Consider the following 20,630-nt stretch of genomic DNA (forward strand, 5'->3'; position numbering starts at 1 on the left):
GGATAAATCCCAGAAAATTTGGGAAAAATCCCAGAAATTAGGGAAAAAATCCAGAAATTAAGGATAAATCCCAGGAAATTAAGGATAAATCCCAGAAATTAAGGGAAAAATCCAGAAATTAAGGGAAAAATCCAGAAATTAAGGATAAATCCCAGAAATTAAGGGAAAAATCCAGAAATTAAGGATAAATCCCAGAAAAATGAGGAAAAATCCCAGAAAAATTAGGGAAAATTCCAGAAATTAGGGAAAAATCCCGGAAATAAGGGAAAAATTCCTGGAAATCAAAATAATTCCTAAATAAAAGGAAAAATTCGTTGTAAACGTGTAGGTCGCTCCACACTTTACGGAAAAACGAAACCCTGTAAGGGAACAAATGGACTTAACTTCTGCGAAACCTATTCAATGTTTCCCAAAAGTTGGGGGGCAAATGATAGGGATAAATAAATTATGATTGTATAATTAAATACTGCATTAATTGTACAAGCTGTGGGCTGCTAGGCCCAATAAAAAGATATATGATATTCAGACCAGAAAGGTTAAGCCTGATGGACCAGATCAGGCCTGGTGGAATAAAAAAGGCCCAAAAGCCCTGATTATTAATTAATTAATAAGGGAGAAATCAGATGCTGAAAAGAGTCCCGATAAGGATATAAATCCTTAGAGATTAGCCTCAAGGGGACCTAAAAGGATAAGGAATCAGCTTCCTACTTCCTAGGACTCCTAAGTCTATCCTAATTCAGAGGCTTGTCCACCAAGTCTCCTATACCAAGTCCAATTCAAGGACCACCAACATCTATATAAGGGGTCTCACCCCACAAATCAGAACTACGTTTTTTGACTTGATCCTTGGCAATCAGCAAGGTACGTAGGCATCTTGTTAAGGCAGATTGAGTCACGAAACACAAGAGCAGTCAAATCGAGCCTTGGAGCTCACGTTCCTTAGTATTAAATACAGCAATTATATATAGTAGTTTTAATCCATAACATAGTCTCTGTGGGAATGAACTAGAAATAATTCTATATTACTTGCGATCGCGTATACTTGCATGAATATTATCGCATAATTTCGTCCTAACAAGTTTTTAGCGCCACTGCCGGGGAACTCGGTGTTAATTTTTAGTTTATGTGTTTGTCATCAGTGGTCGTTAAAGTTCATTGACTCAGACATTATTACTTACATGTTTCCTTTTTGTATTTCAGGTACTCTAGCGAGCGCGTATGCATACGCGTTCTCGGTCTCGTAAGAGAACACTAGATCAAGCTGAGGAAGAAGTTGTAGTTGCTAAGAGAGTTTTTGAGGAAGTTCTTGTCGAGGAGAAAGTTGAAGAAGAAACTCTTATTGCAATGGAGAACCAGAAGCGAATACGAAGGCTTTGATGGATTACTCTCAACCGAAGATTAATGATATTCAGTATAGCATTGTCCGACCAGCCATCTTGGCTAACACCTTTGAGATCAAGTCGAGCACGATTCAGATGATACAGAACTCAGTTCAGTTTGGGGGTTCTCCGACAGAAGACCCCAACATGCACATCAGATATTTCATCGAGATCTGCGACACCTTCAAATTCAATGGAGTTTCTGAAGATACTATTATGTTGAGGCTTTTCCCATTCTCTCCGCGGGATAAATCTAAGTGCTGGTTACATTCTCTACCACCATGGTCTATTACCAAATGGTAGGATCTTGCTCAAAAGTTCCTAACTAAATTCTTTCATATGGCGAAGACTGCTGCAATTAGAAATGCACTTACTCAATTTGCTCAGGAATCTGGAGAATCTTTATGTGAGGCTTGGGATCACTAGAAAGAGATGCTTAGAAAGTGTCCTCACCATGGGATGCCTGACTGGATGATCATTAACTGCTTCTATAATGGATTGGGTGCTACTCTAGACCCATGCTTGATGCAGCATCAGGAGGAGCCTTGTGGGCTAAAAGCTATGATGAATCTTATGAATTGATTGAACTGATGCTGCTAATGAATACCAGAATCCTACTCAAAGACTACATCAGGGCAAGGTAGCAGGAATTCTGGAAGTGGATGCAGCTACTGCTATAGCTGCTCGGCTTAAGGATTTGATGATGAAGGTGAATTCTTTGGCTAATTATGGAATTAATCAGATCACTAGTGTCTGTGAGCTTTGTGACGGTGTCCATGAGATGGAGCACTGTGCTATTTCTAGTGAATCAGCTCAGTTCGTAAGCAACTTTCAGAGGTCACAGCAACCGGTGCCAGCCACTTATCATCCCAACAACCGTAATCATCCTAATTTCAGCTAGAGCAATACTCAGAATGTGGTCCAGCAGCCTTATTAGCAGTATGCAGCAAAGCAATACAACCCTCCCAGTTTTCAGCAACCGTAATATGCACCAAGACAATAACTCCAACTGCAACAGTCTAATGAAAAATCTGAATTGGAGGAGTTGAGGCTCATGTGCAAGAGCCAAGCGGTTTTTATCAAGACCTTGGAGAATCAAATTGGGAAAATTGCCAATGCCTTGCTAAATTGTCAAGCTGTTACACTCTCTAGTGAAACTAAAGTGCCAGGAAAGAGGGAAGCTAAGGAGTAGGTGAAGGCAATTACATTGAGGTCTGGGAAGGTTGCAAATTCTGAAAAATCTCAAGTTTCGAAAGAAGAAGTTATGGCTGAAGAAGAAGTGTAGAAGGAAGTAGAAGTGGAACCAAGGAAGACTACTGTGGAGCACACTCCTCTTGAGGGTAATACAGGGGAGAAACAGATCTTTCCTCCACCTCATTTTTTAAGAGGCTGTAGAAGAAAAAGCTGAATAAGCAGTTTGAGAAGTTTCTGGAGGTGTTCAAGAAACTTCATATCAACATACCTTTCGCTGAAACTCTTGAATAGATTCCTAGTTATGTGAAGTTTATAAAAGGTATTCTCTCTCGGAAAGTGAAGCTTGATGACTTAGAGATAGTTGTTCTTACGGAGGAATGCAGCGCTGTGCTGCAACAGAAGTTACCTCTGAAGCTTAAAGATCCTGGAAGCTTCACTATTCCTTGTACCATTGGAAAAGTGTCATTTGACAAATGCTTATGTGACTTGGGAGCTAGCATCAATTTGATGCCCTTGTCAATCTTTAGGAAGTTGGACTTACCTGATCCAAAGCCTACTTATATGACCTTGCAGTTGGCCGATCGATCTATTACATATCCACGCGACATTGTGGAGGATGTCTTGGTCAAGGTTGATAAACTCATCTTTCCTGCTGATTTTGTAATTCTTGATTTCGAGGAGGATAAAAGGTTCTCATAATCTTGGGAAGACCATTTTTGGCTACTGGCCGAATATTGATTGATGTGCAAAAGGGTGAGCTTACTATGCGAGTGCTAGATCAAGATGTGACGTTCAATATTTTTAATGCCATGAAATTCCTGACTGAAAACGAGGAGTGCTTAAAAGTGGAGTTGGTCAATTTTGTGGTTACTTCAGAATTTGATCAAATGCTAAGGTCTGATGCCTTAGAAAAGGCCTTGTTGGGGAATTTAGATAGTGAAGATGACGAAGGTGATGAACAGTTGCAGTATCTGAGTGCTTCTCCTTGGAAGCGAAGGCTGGATATGCCTTTTGAATCTCTTGGAATGGAGGAGCTAAACAAATCTCCAAAGCGGCTCAAGCCATCTATTGAGGAAGCTCCTACACTTGAGCTTAAACCATTGCCTGAACACTTAAGTATGCTTTTTTAGGTGATGCATCTACTTTGCATGTTATTATTGCATCTGACCTTTCAGGTAGTGATGAGGAAAAGCTCTTAAAAATTCTGAGAGAGTTCAAGTCGGTAATTGGATGGACTATAGCAGATATTAAGGGAATCAACCTTCTTATTGCATGCATAAAATTCTACTAGAGGAAGGTAGCAAGCCTACTGTTGAGCAACATAGAAGGCTTAATCCAATCATGAAAGAAGTCATGAAGAAAGAAATCCTCAAATGGCTAGATGCATGGATCATTTATCCCATTTCCGACAGTTTTAGGGTGAGTCCAGTTCATTGTGTGCCGAAGAAAGGAGGTATCACAGTTGTTTCTAATGAGAAGAATGAGCTCATTCCTACGTGAACAGTCACGGGGTGGAGAGTTTGCATGGATTACAGAAAGCTGAACAAGGCCACAAGGAAGGATCACTTCCTTTTTCCTTTTATTAATCAGATGCTTGACAGATTGGATGAGCATGAGTATTACTGTCTTCGGGATGGCTATTCGGGTTATAATCAGATTTGCATTGCTCCAGAAGATCAAGAGAAGACTAATTCCAGTTGTCCATTTGGGACTTTTGCCTTTAGAAGAGTTTTTTTTGGTTGTGTTGAGCGCCTGCCACATTTTAGAGATGCATGATGGCTATCTTCTCTAACATGATTGGTCAGAATGTGGAGGTGTTCATGGACGATTTCTCTGTGTTTGGTGATTCTTTTGATGAGTTCTTGCAAAATCTTGGAGCCATTCTTAAAAGGTGTGTTTAGACCAATCTGGTTCTCAACTGGGAAAAATGTTATTTTATGGTGAGACAGGGCATTATTCATGGGCACAAGGTCTCTAGTAAAGGTCTTGAGGTGGACAAAGCCAAGGTGGGGGTAATTGAAAACCTTCCTCCATCAATTTCTTGGACATGCGGGTTTCTATAGGCATTTCATCAAGGACTTCTCAAAAATTTCTAGACCTATATACAATCTTCTAGAGAAAGATTTTCCGTTCAATTTTGATGACGAGTGCCTAGTTGCTTTTGTGTTCTTGAAGAAGATTTTAATCACGACACCTGTCATAACTGCACCTAATTGGGATGAACCTTTTGAGATGATGTGCGATGTAAGTGACTTTGCAGTTGGAGCAGTTCTTGGGCAGAGAACGAACAACATATTTCATGTGGTTTACTATGCTAGTAAGACCCTCAATGGTGCTCAACTGAATTATACTACTACTGAGAAAGAACTCTTAGCCATTATCTACAATTTTGAGAAGTTTTGATCTTATTTGCTTGGGACGAAGGTGACAGTTTTCACTGATCACGCTGCTATTCGCTATCTCGTCTTGAAAAAGGACTCGAAGCCTACATTGCTTCGATGGGTTCTTTTACTTCAAGAATTTGAGTTAGAGATCAAGGACAGAAAGGGTACTGAGAATCAAGTCGCTGATCATCTCTCTCGTTTGGAAGATCCAAGTGCAACTTCACAAGATAAATGAGTCTTTTCTCGATGAGCAGCTGTTTGGGGTGCAAGACGAAGAACCGTGGTTTACAGACATTGTGAACTAACTTATGAGTAATATTATGCCTCCAGACTTGTCTTATGCTTAAAGGAAGAAGTTTCTTCATGAGGCGAAGAGGTACATGTGGGATGAGCCATATCTGTTTAGGCAAGGAGCTGACCAAATCATCAGGGGATGTATTTCGTACAACGAAATGGGGGGATCTTGTGAGACTATCATTCGACTGCGTATGGAGGCCACTATGGTGGAGAGAAGATATCAGCTCGTATACTGTTAGTCGCTAAACATGCGCTAATATTTCACGCAAGTATACGCGATCGCAAGTAATATAGAATTATTTCTAGTTCATTCCCACAGAGACTGGTTAAATTAACTATGTGATTTATGCACTTGTGCAACAATGATATGGCTATTATTCAATGCTAAGACGAATAACAATTTGGGTTTTGATTATACTACGATTAACTATTGAGAATTATACTAGAGAACATTAACTAAGAGATTAAAGAGAATTGAATAATATATGACACAAACATGAGATTCTAACTTCATTAAATACTTCATTCAATAGCCTTTTCATTCTTAACCTTATCATGTAATGGTGATGACAGTAATCAGATAACACGAAACTAATAGACGCCAACTTTCATTGTACGAATACCATACTATCAGACATCCACAAAAGAGATAGAAGCTGAATAGACACCAATTATATTGAGACCCTATATGTCTATAGAATTTGACAACATAACGGTTTAATGCACAAGTTATCTATCGTGATTACATAGGGCAAGTAAGATGGTTAAAATTACCTATGAATCATGCATAACAATAACACATGAACCTATGCTAGCATGGCAAGTTCTAAATCCTTAAATTCATTGTCACTTCATTAAGAATTAACACGCTATCTTATAAGTTCGTGACACTCATAAGACGAATAAGCACAACCAATACTATGTTATCATACAATCACCACACACTAAGGCATCGAAACAAATCAAGTAAAGAAATCCATAAATAAATCCGCTAGAACCCCAAGATAACGATTAACCCATAATCGGACTCATCATCAACGTGGGTTCCGATGAAAGCATGGTATAATAAATGTAGTCTTTATAAAAAAATAATAAACTAAGTACAAAACAAGAGTATAGGTTCACGAATAAGAAAACTAGCATCCAAATTTACAACTTAGAACGAAGAATCACAAGTATAACTAGATCTTCTTCGCCTTCATTGAATTGTGCTAAAAAGGTCTTCTTACGCCTTCTCCTTGAGCTCTGGTACGTCTCTTTATGAAAAACGACCTTTAATTAGGTATATATAGCAGCCCATGCATAGTAGAAGTCCTCCAATCAGAAGCCTATAAGAATCAGGATTCAAATTTCCCGACCCGGCGTGCCGCACGCTTGATCAGCGCGGGCGCGCTGTGTCTTTGTACTTCGGGCACGGGCGCGCGCTATGACAGCGCGGGCGCGCTGGCCTTCTGGAGAAAATTCCATTTTCTTCTTTTCTTGCTGCAATGAGCTGGTCTTCATGAGCTTTATTCCTTGGACACCATCCTAACACCTTATTAGCATAAAATCAATCCTAATTCACCTAAATTCTGGATTAATGCCTAAAATGCAAAAACACTAGAAAATACATTAAAATACCAACAACTTGAGTACAAATACACCAATTTAAAGCTTAATGGAGCGTTATAAAGTGTCATAAATGCCACTCAACATACCCCAAACTTGAATCGATGCTTGTCCTCAAGCATAAACAGACTCAAAGAACAAGAAATAAAAATCCATGAATGCAACTAAATGAATACAATGATTCCCATAGAATAACTAAACCAATCAACAAGCAACACCTCAACAAATACAGTTATTCGCATAAAGATCAATCAACCCCCACAAATTAACCTACAAACCAGAGACGTGTGTGTGCAAATGCTTACAGATATACTATCGCAACTAGATCAATAATCATGACTCACTACTCATCAAAGCAATCACAAGGTTATAAATAAAATAAAAGCTAGACTTAAAATAACTTATAAAACTTCAATTCTTATATTGGAGTTTTACATGGATTCATGTTTTTATTCACAACAAAATAACACAAGTACGCTTATTTGACCGTGTAATGAGTGAGGTCCACAAAAGACTTATACAATAGTACCCATGTAGCGAGCGTTAGGTTAGTGGATCCCAGACTATAAAAGCCTTAGGTCACTAGGCACAAAGTCCACTAATAACTTAATAATGATCAATTATGCATAACATTTATATATTTTTTTTCTCTTTCTTTTTTTCCTTTTTTTCTTTTCTTTTTTTCACAAATTTCTGAACGAGTGCGTTTCGCTCCATCTCGTTCAACCCTAGACTACTCATATAAATATGAGCCGGAAACTAGCCATTTGACACCTAACCACAACAACTAGCAATGAAATACAATTTTCTCCAATTTTTAAAAGTCCATGTTAATTTATAATTAATAGAATATCCTAAATTCTAAATATAAACAAGCGATTCAACTTCGATAAACAAGCAAACCATGATCATGATCTAACACTCAAGCAACCTATAAGACTTAGTAAAATACAACTGTCTCTAGCATGCAAATCAATTCAACAAGACTTAACATCACTACATACGACATCACTACACTAGCATCAATATCATAAATCAATCGGAAAAATCATCTAAGGGATCATGTTATTATGCAAATGCATAAAACTATATGAACAAACTATCATAAAAACTACAAAAATAAAAAAAAAACTACATGGAAAATGCAACTATATGCACTAAACTATCATGAACATGCAACTATATACGACTCACACAAAATATATTCCTTCAACTACTACCCCAAACTAAAAATTTTCACTGTCCTCAGTAAAGGTTATAGTAAGGAATCAGGCATACCTACTCGAAATCAGGATCCTCACCCCCAACGGGTGGAGTGTCAGGCGTGTCTGGAGGTGGATACACGGAGTCCTCACCAAATACTGGCCACCGGATGTCAACACCTATGGCTCTGAAAGCAGTCCCTAATGCTTGGGTGAGATCACGTGCAAACTAACTATGGATGTCATGCATCGCATTCAACCTCCTCGTTAGATGCATGTACTGCGTCATGCTCATACCAACTCCAACATCAGCTCCTGCTTCCTCCTGCTCCTGCTGTGATGGACTGGCCTCCTCACCCAACTGAGACCTCTAAGCGGCTCTGCTCGATTGAGTTGCCCCAACAGCTAACCTCCCACCAGGTAGATGCTCAAAAGAATAACCAAGTCCCTTCAAATCAGGCTTGCCTCCATCCTACTCTTACATCATAGCCAAAGTGGTGCTGTCAATCGGAGCACTCGGAATCTGGAGCTGCTCGTGTGCTGGCCAGTGAACACCAACTGCCACACACAGCTTCGTCATAATGGACGCATAGGGTATAGAACTCGTAGTATTCCCTCGCAAAAATTTCAGAATACCCTAGTAAATCACCATCCCAAGGTCCACATAATCACCCAGAAGAATCCCCCACAACAGCCGTGCACGCTCCACAGTCACATCATGCACATGAGAAGATGGCATGATGTTAGCACAAATAAATGTATTACATGCACGAGCAAACCTGTTCATGCTCGAAGCAGGGAACGTGAAATAATCAGTCATGCCCCTCTTGAAATTCCAATGAGTATCAGGAACACACAGCTGTTAGGTCAAAAACACGCGCTAATTAAATCACGCAAGTATACGTGTTCACAAGTAGTATAGAATGATTTCTAGTTTATTCCCACTGAGACTCTGATTAATTATATTTAATTAATACTTACTCACCAATGTATGATTACTCTTCAATGTCAAGACAATAATAATTAAGGTTGATTAACTAATATTAACTACGAGAATTAAACACTTGAATTAACAATATTAAATACACATGAGATCATAACTTCATTACTACTTCATTCAACAGTTATTGTTATTACCCTTAGCATGTAATGGTGATGATATTAATCGAACAACACGAAACTGATAAACGCCAACTTTCATTGTACGAATACCATTCTACCGAGCATCCATAATTTAGATAGAAGTTGAATAGGCATCAATTATGTTGAGACCCTATATGTCTACTGTGACGCCCTCAATCTCGGGGTTAGGAAATGAGGACTCACACACCTCTAATCTAGTAATTAAATATGCATAAACCCCGATTAACTACTAACAGGATCAACAGGATAAAGTATGAGACAAGATTACAACTACCAATCATAAGATATAACTTACAAACCCAATATATTATAAAATAAACAATATCGATTCCGGCTGGGAACCGACAAATAACCCATTATATCTTTAAACATTTCCTTCTAGGCGCGAGCTCACTCATAATTACCACTACCTGCTCTGGCAACCGGAAGCCCTCAACATGGTAGGGACCACCAGGTACGCACTTACGAGCAGTGCGCCTAAGCCTGGCAATCTTCTTGCTTAACTGCCATGGTTAGATTAAAACAAAACAAATGAGTATAAAACTCAGCAAGTAACTATATAGCAGTTCTACAATATCAATTCACAATATACTTTACCAAACTCAGTGCATTCTAGTTTATTTGATCTAGGTGGCAGATTTCAAGCTTTTGGGTTAAAGAAAGGTTTTGAAGGATAATGTGGGGCTTTCAAGGAACAAGGCTCAATGTAGGACGAAAGCCGACATTCATCACAAATCATTAAAGGATCAGAATAGATCTTTCAAAAGAGGAAAGCAACATTATTTCAATATATGGAATCAATCATAAGATCAACAAATTCAAGAATCAGGGTTCTCGAGATTTAAGCTTCACATTGACATAATCAACTCTTTTCAAAACAAAATAAACCATTTTCATTTTCATGAATAAATTTTACTGAACAGATAGTTTCAGTTCTCTTTTTAAATAATCAATTAGAACCCTTGATTGGATCACTTTATCTTTCCATTTTATTATAATACGGGTGATCAGCCCGTACTGACCTCCATCCGGTCTTTAAGGTACCAATCGGCATAATTTTAGCCTTAAGTTGGACTAGCCCCGCTAGCCTCTTACCATGACTGGACTAGTCCCACTAGCCTCTTACGTCCCAATCCAATCCATCAGGAATTCATTTGGAAAACCTTTAGTTGGAAAAATGAATAGGTTCTCTAAAACTCATTTTATCATTACCAAGAATTTGAAATCATTCGGACTCTTTCAAGTCGAAACTCATTCTTAATTCAGATTTTAAGGAAACAAAGTTCAGGGAGTAATTCAAAGATAAACAAGGAACAATTCATAAGGATTCTGTATCAAGGATAACAAGGCACTTAAGTTAGAAGGATCAACATCTGTTTAGGGATCAATAGGGTGATCAGGAAAATAGGGTATCATTAAACAGGGTTAACAAGGATAATCAGAGGGTTCAATATAATCCATGGAATAATAGATAACTTGAACAGAAAGGACAAATTATCAAAGGGTTGAATCATTAAGCTTATCAATAACAGTTTATCAAGAACAAAGGCAGGGTATCAATATCAGGGTTTCATAATTAAACAGTTCAATACTCTACATGGTATGAACAACATTCTCTTTCTAACCATTTACACAAGTAATCAGAGTTACTTGCCTGAATTTGCTTTCCTGAAGGTTGAACAACTGCCACCTAGTAAATCCTTTCGTTTCCTAGCCTGAATGCCCTCACGCTCCGAATCTACAATCCAAAACTAAAACCTTAATCAGATTCTCAACTCTCGTTCCCGGAACGATCACTCAATACGATAACTCGATTATATCTTTGACTCGAGTATATGATTATAGCTTATACACATAAGCATATAGCACATAACATATAGCATAACCCTTTCTCAAAAATTTTATATCCTTATATACTTAACAATCAAAGCGTACTTGCTTAACCTTAGTTATTTCCTCAAATCACACTAGTATAACTCTTTTACTACCATAGCTATCACTTATAGCTCTTAATATCAAACGATTTAATTCCCTTCTTAATTCGAATCATACATACAAAACACGACCACATATATTCAATTTCAATCTCATATAATCATGCACAACTAATGCAAATCACAAGAGTCATTTACTCACTTAACCTCATCCTTTTTTTTATCAAAAATTCGAATCATAAACAAATTAAAAATCGAAATCAACACTTTCTTTTAATTATCAAAATTCAAACATAAAAACCACTCAATCTTTATCATGCAATCAAGTTCTCACTAGCCATTAAACCAACTTAATTCCACCTTTTTACTCCTAAGACCCATTCGGGTTTTTCCATAAATCAAACATGCAATAATCAATTTTGACATGCAAGGTTATATATCACATTTTCCACTTGTTTTAATCCTTTGCTAGATCATTCCATTCATTTAAACACTAAACCATGCATTACCTAGTGACTTCAACTTAATCAATCCATTCAATCAACATGCATCCACTTAATCATCAAATTAATCCCCTTTTAAACTCATTTTCCATTCGGCAAGAATTAAATTCACAACTCAAGGACTAAACATTGACATGCACAACTTGATCTTCTTTAAAACTAACATGCAATCACTTTTTAGGCTATATAAGCTTAGTGTTCACTAAGATCAACTTACAAAATCAAATTCCTCTTTCTAATTAGCATAAAGCCGAATTAAAACTCACATGCAAACCTTAATTTTGATTTTCTAAACAACAATCACTTACACACATCCATTTACTTCCTAAAACAATCAATGCAACGATTTTATCAATCACACATTCGAGTTTCAACAAAAGAAATAAAAAATCCTTTTTCAAGCTTTCAAGAAACCATAACATGCAAAGCTTAAAAAATAAATTATCATATCATAGAAACTCCACCGGCTCTCCTTTGGATCTTAGCCGATGGTGGTCGAACTTGAGAGAGCCCATAACGGGTCTCCTCTCGAGTTTATGACCCCAAAAATCTCTTGAAATCACTCTTATAGTTATGTTTCAAGAAATCATTTTCCTTGAACACCACCATAATGATTAATCATCAAAACACTTGCAAATACTTACATGCAAATATGAATCAAGAAGTATACCGAAAATAAAGACTAAAGGTAGCAATATCTTTGAGTTTGAATGAGATTTGAGGGTTGCATGCAAGTGAGAAAGATGAGAGATGGAGAGAGCCGAGAGAGAGAGTGAGAGTGTTCGAGAGAGAAAGAAAAGAAAAGAGAAGGGGAAAGTTGGGGCACGGGAGGAAAAAGAAAAAGGGGGGAAGGGAAATGGATTTATATACCACTAAAAACAAGGGCAAACTTGTAATCTACTAATTTTATTTTATGCTCATTGTCCCTTATCTTTTTACTCAAATGCAACAAAATTTAAATATAAAATATATCTCTCTCGGGAAGTCGAGAATTATTGAAAATGACAATTTTAATACGTAGGCCTCGAAATTAGCTTTTTAAGCATTACTCATAATAGATTTTTCAGTAGACGGTTAATTTTATATGAATTTCGCAAGCTTGCTTTAATAATAACATTTTCCACATAAAATCAATTTAAAAATGCAAAGACCATCAAATAAATCCACTCATCATTTTTTAAAAAGTCTCTGGGACTACTAAGAAGATATCAGAACAAATCCCATGTTTTTATCTTACTCGGATGATTTTATAAAAAATGCGCGGAGGTTAATTAAACCTTTATTTAAATCACATAATCCCTTTAAAATTCATAAAAATTGTCACAGAACACATAGCCATGCACACAGACAACAATCTCACATATATAATCACATAACGACTCAGGTCTGATCATAGAATTTATCCCTCTTTAATCTTTTATCCTTTTCTACGCGTACCGGGTCACGTTCAGCCTGACGGCCCGACACTCAGCGTTTCGATTACGCTTCTCATTATCATTATCAATCAACACGTCACTTAGGACGAAATACTTTATTTAAACATTCATTTCATTCAGTCACACATAATTCACATTTTATATTCTTTAACTCCTTATTAGCACGGGTTCCGTTCTACCTGACGGCCCGACGACACAGCTTAACTCCTAAGCTGACTCTTTAAATTGGAACATTTTGATTTACGCTCCTATATTCTAATATACAGAAAAGACAATTAATCAGCACTTAGTCACATAATTATAATCACATCACGTAACACATACTTTATTGACTTAATTACGTCGAAAAATTCTCAGTCGTCACAATCTACCCTCCTTAAAAGGATTCTGTCCCCAGAATCTAATCTAAGCAAATATATGGGGATACTTTTCTTTCATTTCGCTTTCTAATTCCCAAGTCGATTATTCGACTAATGGATTTCTCCATAACACTCTAACTAGAGGTACAACTTTATTTCTAAGCGTTCTTTCTTTTCGATCCAAAATTCGAACTGACTGTTCCACATAGGACAAATCTGGTTGGATTTCCACTGGTTCCAACTCGATCACATGGCTCGCATCAGCAGTATACTTCTTCAGAAGAGATACATGAAATACATTGTGCAGATGTTGCATTTGCGGAGGTAGCGCCAATTCATATGCCACTTTCCCAACTTGACGCAATACTTCAAATGGTCCTATATACCTAGGACTCAACTTTCCTTTCTTTCTGAATCAGGTTAAACCTTTCCAAGGAGATATCTTTAACAAGACTTTGTCTCCAGATTCGAGTTGCACATCCTTACGTTCTTGATTTACGTACTTTGCTTGTCGATCTTGAGCTGCAATTAATCTCTTTTGAATCATTTCGACCTTTTCCTTTGTTTGTTAAACTAGCTCTGGGCCAATTAACTTGCGTTTACCAACTTCGTCCCAATAAGTAGGGGACCTACACTTTCTTCCATACAACGCTTCATAAGGCGGCATGCCAATACTCGCATGATAACTGTTGTTGTAGGAAAACTCAATTAAGGGCAAATGATCGTCCTAATTTCCTTTGAAGTCTATTGCACAGATTCGCAACATATCTTCAATTGTCTGAATTATCCTTTCACTTTGTCCATCTGTCTGCGGATGATATGCCGTACTCATTTTCAACTTAGTTCCCAAATGATCATGGAATTGTCGCCAAAATCTCGAGTTAAACCTTGGGTCTCTATCGGACACGATAGACACAGGAACTCCATGACGCATCACAATCTCATCCAGATACAATTTGACCAACTTTTCCAACGAAAACCTTTCATTTAATGGCAAGAAATACGCTGACTTCGTCAACCGATCGATTACCACGCAAATCGCATCATGATTTGACTTGGTTTTAGGTAATCCTACCACGAAATCCATCGCTATATGCTCCCATTTCCATTCGGGTATGTCCAGTGGCTGAAGCAATCCGCTTGGCCTTTGATGTTCCGCTTTGACTCTTTGGCACGTGTAACATTTACTTATCCATTCCGCAATTTCCTTTTTCATGTTTGGCCACCAATAACTTTCTTTTAAATCCTGGTACATCTTCGTACTCCCAAGGTGAATTGAAAATCTTGAGTTATGTGCTTCTTGCAAAATCTCGTGCTTTAGTTCCATGACATTAGGTATCCAAATACGTGAGTTAACACGGTATATCCCTTTTCCATCCTTTTGAGCTTTAATTTCTTCTCCCATCAACTTATCCTTTTCGCGATTCATCACTTGCTCTTGACAGCATCGAATCTTTTCCAAAATCTCGGGTTGAAACAACATTGCATATATAGCTTTACCTCCACATTCTGGAGTCTGCACCTCTATTTCCATCTTTTCAAAGTCCTTGATTAATTCTTCCGATGATGTTAACATATTCAACCTTTCTTTTCGACTTAAAGCATTAGCTACCACATTTGCCTTTCCAGGATGATAGTTTATCGCACAATCATAATCTTTGATCAATTCCAACCACCTTCTTTGTCGCATATTCAATTCTTTCTGAGTAAAGATATACTTTAAACTTTTATGATCCGTGTAAATCTCGCACTTTTCCCCGTACAAATAATGTCTCCAAATCTTAAGGGCAAACACAATTGCTGCCAATTCTAAATCATGCGTTGGATACTTTTGCTCGTGCGGCTTGAGTTGCCTTGACGCGTATGCTATTACCTTCCCGTGTTGCATTAACACGCATCCAAGTCCTTTATATGAAGCATCACTGAATATCACGAATTCCCCTTTATCATCTGGTAATACCAACACTGGGGTGGTTACCAACCTCCTCTTTAATTCTTGAAAACTTTCCTTGCACTTTTCTGTCCAAACAAACTTCTCGTTCTTTCTCGTCAACTTTGTTAACGGAACAACAATCTTAGAAAAATCTTGCACAAATCTCCTGTAATATCCGGCTAATCCCAGAAAACTTCTGACTTCCGTAGGAGTCTTGGGTCTTTCCCAATTCATTACAGCTTCTATCTTGGCTGAGTCCACTTTGATTTCTTCTTTATTAACTACATGACCAAGAAATTGCACTTCCTTTAGCCAAAATTCGCACTTTGTAAACTTATCATACAACTTCTCTTTTCGCAGAATTTCCAAGGAAATCCTCAAATGTTCCTTATGATCTTCTTCCGTCTTAGAGTAAATCAGTATATCGTCGATAAACACAATAACGAACTTATCCAAATACTGCTTGAACACTCTGTTCATAAGATCCATAAATGCAGCTGGCGCATTCGTCAAGCCAAATGCCATTACCAAAAACTCATAATGTCCGTATCTCGTTCGGAACGTTGTCTTGGGTATATCTTCCGCTTTGATCTTTAACTGATGATACCCAGATCTTAAATCAATCTTGGAGAAACACGAATCTCCTTTTAACTGGTCAAACAAGTCATCGATCCGCAGTAGAGGGTACTTATTCTTGATCGTCAACTTATTCAGTTCGCGGTAATCAATGCACAACCTCATACTTCCATCCTTTTTCTTTACAAATAACACCGGTGCGCCCCACGGGGATACACTTGGTCGGATCACTCCTTTATCTAACAATTCTTGCAACTGGGCTGCCAATTCCTTCATCTCGACCGGCGCCATGCGATAGGAAGCTTTTGACACTGGTTCCGTACCAGGAGCCAAATCAATCATAAACTCGATCTCTCTGTCTGGAGGTAGTCCAGGCAATTCATCGGGAAACACATCCGGAAAATCTCTTACTACTGGAATATCCTCGATCTTCACAAATTCTTTCTCCACGTCCACGACATGAGCCAAATAAACTTTGCATCCTTGACGTATTAATCTTCTTGCCTCAATAGCCGTTAGAAATTTCTTCTCTTGCCTCTTTCCTTTAAATATCACTTCTTCACCATCCTTGGTTTTTAACTTCACCTTTTTACTTTTACATTCTATTTGCACTTCATGGTTTGAAAACCAATCCATTCCTAGTATGACCTCAAATTCTCCTAACTTAAAAGGAATTAAGTCAGCAAAAAAGTGCCGACCTTCTATAGTCACATCACAATCAGGACAAATCTTGCTAGCAATAACTTTCTCTTGATTGGCTACCTCTATAATCAAATTAGGTTCTAGAGGGTACGCAACACAATTTAACTTATCAAGAATACTTTTAGAGACAAAAGATCTAGTTGCTCCAGAATCCATCAAAACTTTTACTTCTACTGAGTTTATAACAAGCATACCTGCAACCACGTCCACATCTTGCACCGCATCTTTCATCGACATGTTAAAGGTCCTAGCTCTGGGTTGAGCTGATGGTGCTGGGAGAGACGGCGGTCCAGCAATTCTAAGAACATTAGCCTTCTGAACAGGCTCCTTGCAATTCCTGGCCATATGGCCCACTTTACCACACTTGAAACAAGCCGAATTAGGCTTCTTCGCTCCACTTGGGCATTCTGAAGAGTAATGCCCCTTCTGGTTGCACTTAAAACACGTTATATCCAGCTTATTACACCTTTCCGGGTGTCTCTTTCCACAATTCCTGCATTCTTGAATCTGGGGTCTGCTATCCTTCCCTGGTTGTCTAGTTTTCTGGAAGCGGTTCTTCTGAGCTCCGTTGCCGGGTTTAAACTTCTGGAACTTTTGGTTCTGACCTCCACCATTCTTCCCAAACTTTCCTCTGAACTTCGAGCTTCCTTGCTCTTGCTCAGAGCTTTCAAACTTTCTTTTTCTTCCTTCGTTTTCTCTTCTTGCAGCTTCTCGCTCACCTTCCACTATCATTGCTTTTTGAACCAAAGCAGCATAATTCTTGATCTCCAACATTGTTATTTGACTCCTAATCCACGGCTTAAGTCCCTGCTGGAACCTCTTAGCCTTCTTCGCCTCTATATTCACGTACTCAGGTACGAATCTAGACAATTCCGTAAACTTCACTTCATATTCCGCTACTGACATATCCTCTTGTCTAAGATCCAGAAATTTCATTTCCAACTGGTCTTGCATATAGCTTGGCAAATACTTCTCCAGAAACATCTCGGTGAACTTCTCCCAAGATAAGTCTTTGCCTTCCAACAACGCCTTTGAAGACTCCCACCAGAAACTTGCCTCATCTTTCAGATAATAACTTGCATAGTGAGCTTTCTTATCGTCCTTAACTTCTGCTAACTCAAAAGCTTTTTCCATTTCTCTCAACCACGACTGCGCTTTAATTGGGTCTGGCAAACCTAAGAACTCTGGGGGATGAACAGATTGAAAGTTTTTAAAGTTTCCAACTTTAGGGGCCACAGGTTTTTGCAAAAGCTGAGCAAGTCTGCTCATCATGGTGGTTTCTAGGTTTACTTCTTGGTCTTGGGTGGGAATTTCTTCTTCTTGATGATCTGGTGAGTTGGCCATTTCTTACAAACCTGATTGAGCAATTATTTAGCAATACGATGGCATGTCATATATACAACAACAGTTTCTATAAAATCTCTTTTGTGGGTTTTAAGTTTTACCCAATTTGCACATGCAATCCTATTACTACATAATTCTCATATCAGTGTTGTTTTATCATGGCACATAATAGGGTTTTATGAGCTTTAAACATGGTTATACGAAAACATGGTTGTATTAAAACATGGTATTGAGAACAGTTTATTAGATAATTAGGGTGCACAATGGAAAGCAAGACAATAGATTTATTTAAACAAAGGGTACATAAAGATAGTTCTAGCTATCACAGGTTCTGAAATAAGGTACAATAATATAGCAGGGTTAAATAGAGGAAAAACTGAAAAATATCCCCTATCTACCCCTAACTTCCAACAACTACTACTACGATACCGATCTGAAATACAACAAAATAAATGAAAAAGGGATCCCGGCATCTGACCAAGTATCCCAAAGCCTACCGGCGCTGAAAAAAACAACAATCTACGGGCTCAACCAACAGTCCTGTCTAATCATCTAGAATCTCTCTCAACACAACCAACATCCAGCGAATGATCTTATGCAGCCTCCGGGCCTCAGCATCAGCATCACTAGTGGATGGTCCCTCATCCAATCTCCTCCTGGCAACCTGCTCCACCAACTGAATCCTAGCTCTCCACTCCTCCATCACTACTGAAGTCCTTTGCCTAGAATCTCGAATCAACCTATCCACTAAAGCTCCTAACTCAGGAATGCGGGAGTACACAAAGTCTCAATCCTGGGCTAACTTGCCACCAACACTGACAGGAACAGTCTTAGGCATCTCGGACTCTGGCTCAGGGGCAGGGGTCTCTGAATCTGGCCTCAAGGGTAAAATCTGCATAGGGATCTCACTACTCTCAAAAGGGTCCTCCTCTGGGTCTGAACTAACATACACAGGCTCCTCTGGAGAGGATGGAATGGGGTCCACAGGGGTACCAGTCAAACTAATCTCTAAGTCTAAGTCACTACCACTACTAGAATCCTGAGAGAAAACATAAAACAGCAACCAAGAAATAATGTTAGGGTTAAATAAAGCTTCCAGCTAACTCACACCCTAACTCTACTTTCTACTTCACCAATAAACACTTTCCTTAGACCATACCTAATAGTCTAACTCAACTATATATGAGTCGAACTCTCTCGCGACATAGATATATTCCCAAAATACCCCTTTTTAATCCTAACTTGTCTCAGGGACTAGATCCTGTAGCTCTGATACCAACTTGTGACGCCCTCAATCTCGGGGTTAGGAAATGAGGATTCACACACCTCTAATCTAGTAATTAAATATGCTTAAACCCCGATTAACTACTAACAGGATCAACAGAATAAAGTATGAGACAAGATTATAACTACCAATCACAAGATATAACTTACAAACCCAAAATATTATTAAATAAACAATATCGATTCCGGCTGGGAACCGACAGATAACCCATTGTATCTTTAAACATTTCCTTCTAGGCGCGAGCTCACTCATAATTACCACTACCTGCTCTGGCAACCGGAAGCCCTCAACATGGTAGGGACCACCAGGTACGCTCTTATGAGCAGTGCGCCTAAGCCTGACCATCTTCTTGCTTAACTGCCATGGTTAGATTAAAACAAAACAAAGGAGTATAAAACTTAGCAAGTAACTATATAGCAGTTCTACAATATCAATTCACAATATGCTTTACCAAACTCAGGGCATTCTACTTTATTTGATCTAGGTGGCAGATTTCCAGCTTTTGGGTTAAAGAAAGGTTTTGAAGGATAATGTGGGGCTTTCAAGGAACAAGGCTCAATGCAGGACGAAAGCCGACATTCATCACAAATCATTAAAGGATCAGAATAGATCTTTCAAAAGAGGAAAGCAGCAATATTTCAATATATGGAATCAATCATAAGATCAACAAATTCAAGAATCAGGGTTCTCGAGCTTTAAGCTTCATATTGACATAATCAACTCTTTTCAAAACAATATAAACCATTTTCATTTTCATGAATAAATTTTACTGAACAGATAGTTTCAGTTCCCTTTTTAAATAATCAATTAGAACCCTTAATTGGATCACTTTATCTTTCCATTTTATTATAATACGGGTGATCAGCCCGTACCGACCTCCATCCGGTCTTTAAGGTACCAATCGGTATAATTTCAGCCTTAAGTTGGACTAGCCCCGCTAGCCTCTTACCATGACTGGACTAGTCCCACTAGCCTCTTACGTCCCAATCCAATCCATCAGGAATTCATTTGGGAAACCTTGAGTTGGAAAAATGAATAGGTTTTCTAAAACTCATTTTATCATTACCAAGAATTTGAAATCATTCGGACTCTTTCAAGTCGAAACTCATTCTTAATTCAGATTTTAAGGAAACAAAGTTCAGGGAGTAATTCAAAGATAAACAAAGAACAATTCATAAGGATTCTGTAGCAAGGATAAGGCACTTAAGTTAGAAGGATCAACATCTGTTTAGGGATCAATAGGGTGATCAGGAAAACAGGGTATTATTAAACAGGGTTAACAAGGATAATCAGAGGGTTCAATATAATCCATGGCATAATAGATAACTTGAACAGAAAGGACAGATTATCA

At 38.2% G+C, this 20,630-nt stretch overlaps 1 non-coding gene across 1 annotated transcript; it reads right to left on the reverse strand.

Moving 5' to 3' along the window:
- Nucleotides 1-1,733: 1,733 nt before the first annotated feature.
- Nucleotides 1,734-1,840, reverse strand: LOC141715779 (small nucleolar RNA R71). Its single transcript, XR_012572529.1, has one exon. It is a non-coding gene; the product is annotated as a small nucleolar RNA R71 (small nucleolar RNA).
- Nucleotides 1,841-20,630: the final 18,790 nt, after the last annotated feature.

This window comes from Apium graveolens, chromosome 3 (assembly GCF_009905375.1).
Source record: "Apium graveolens cultivar Ventura chromosome 3, ASM990537v1, whole genome shotgun sequence".
Taxonomy (NCBI): domain Eukaryota; kingdom Viridiplantae; phylum Streptophyta; class Magnoliopsida; order Apiales; family Apiaceae; genus Apium; species Apium graveolens.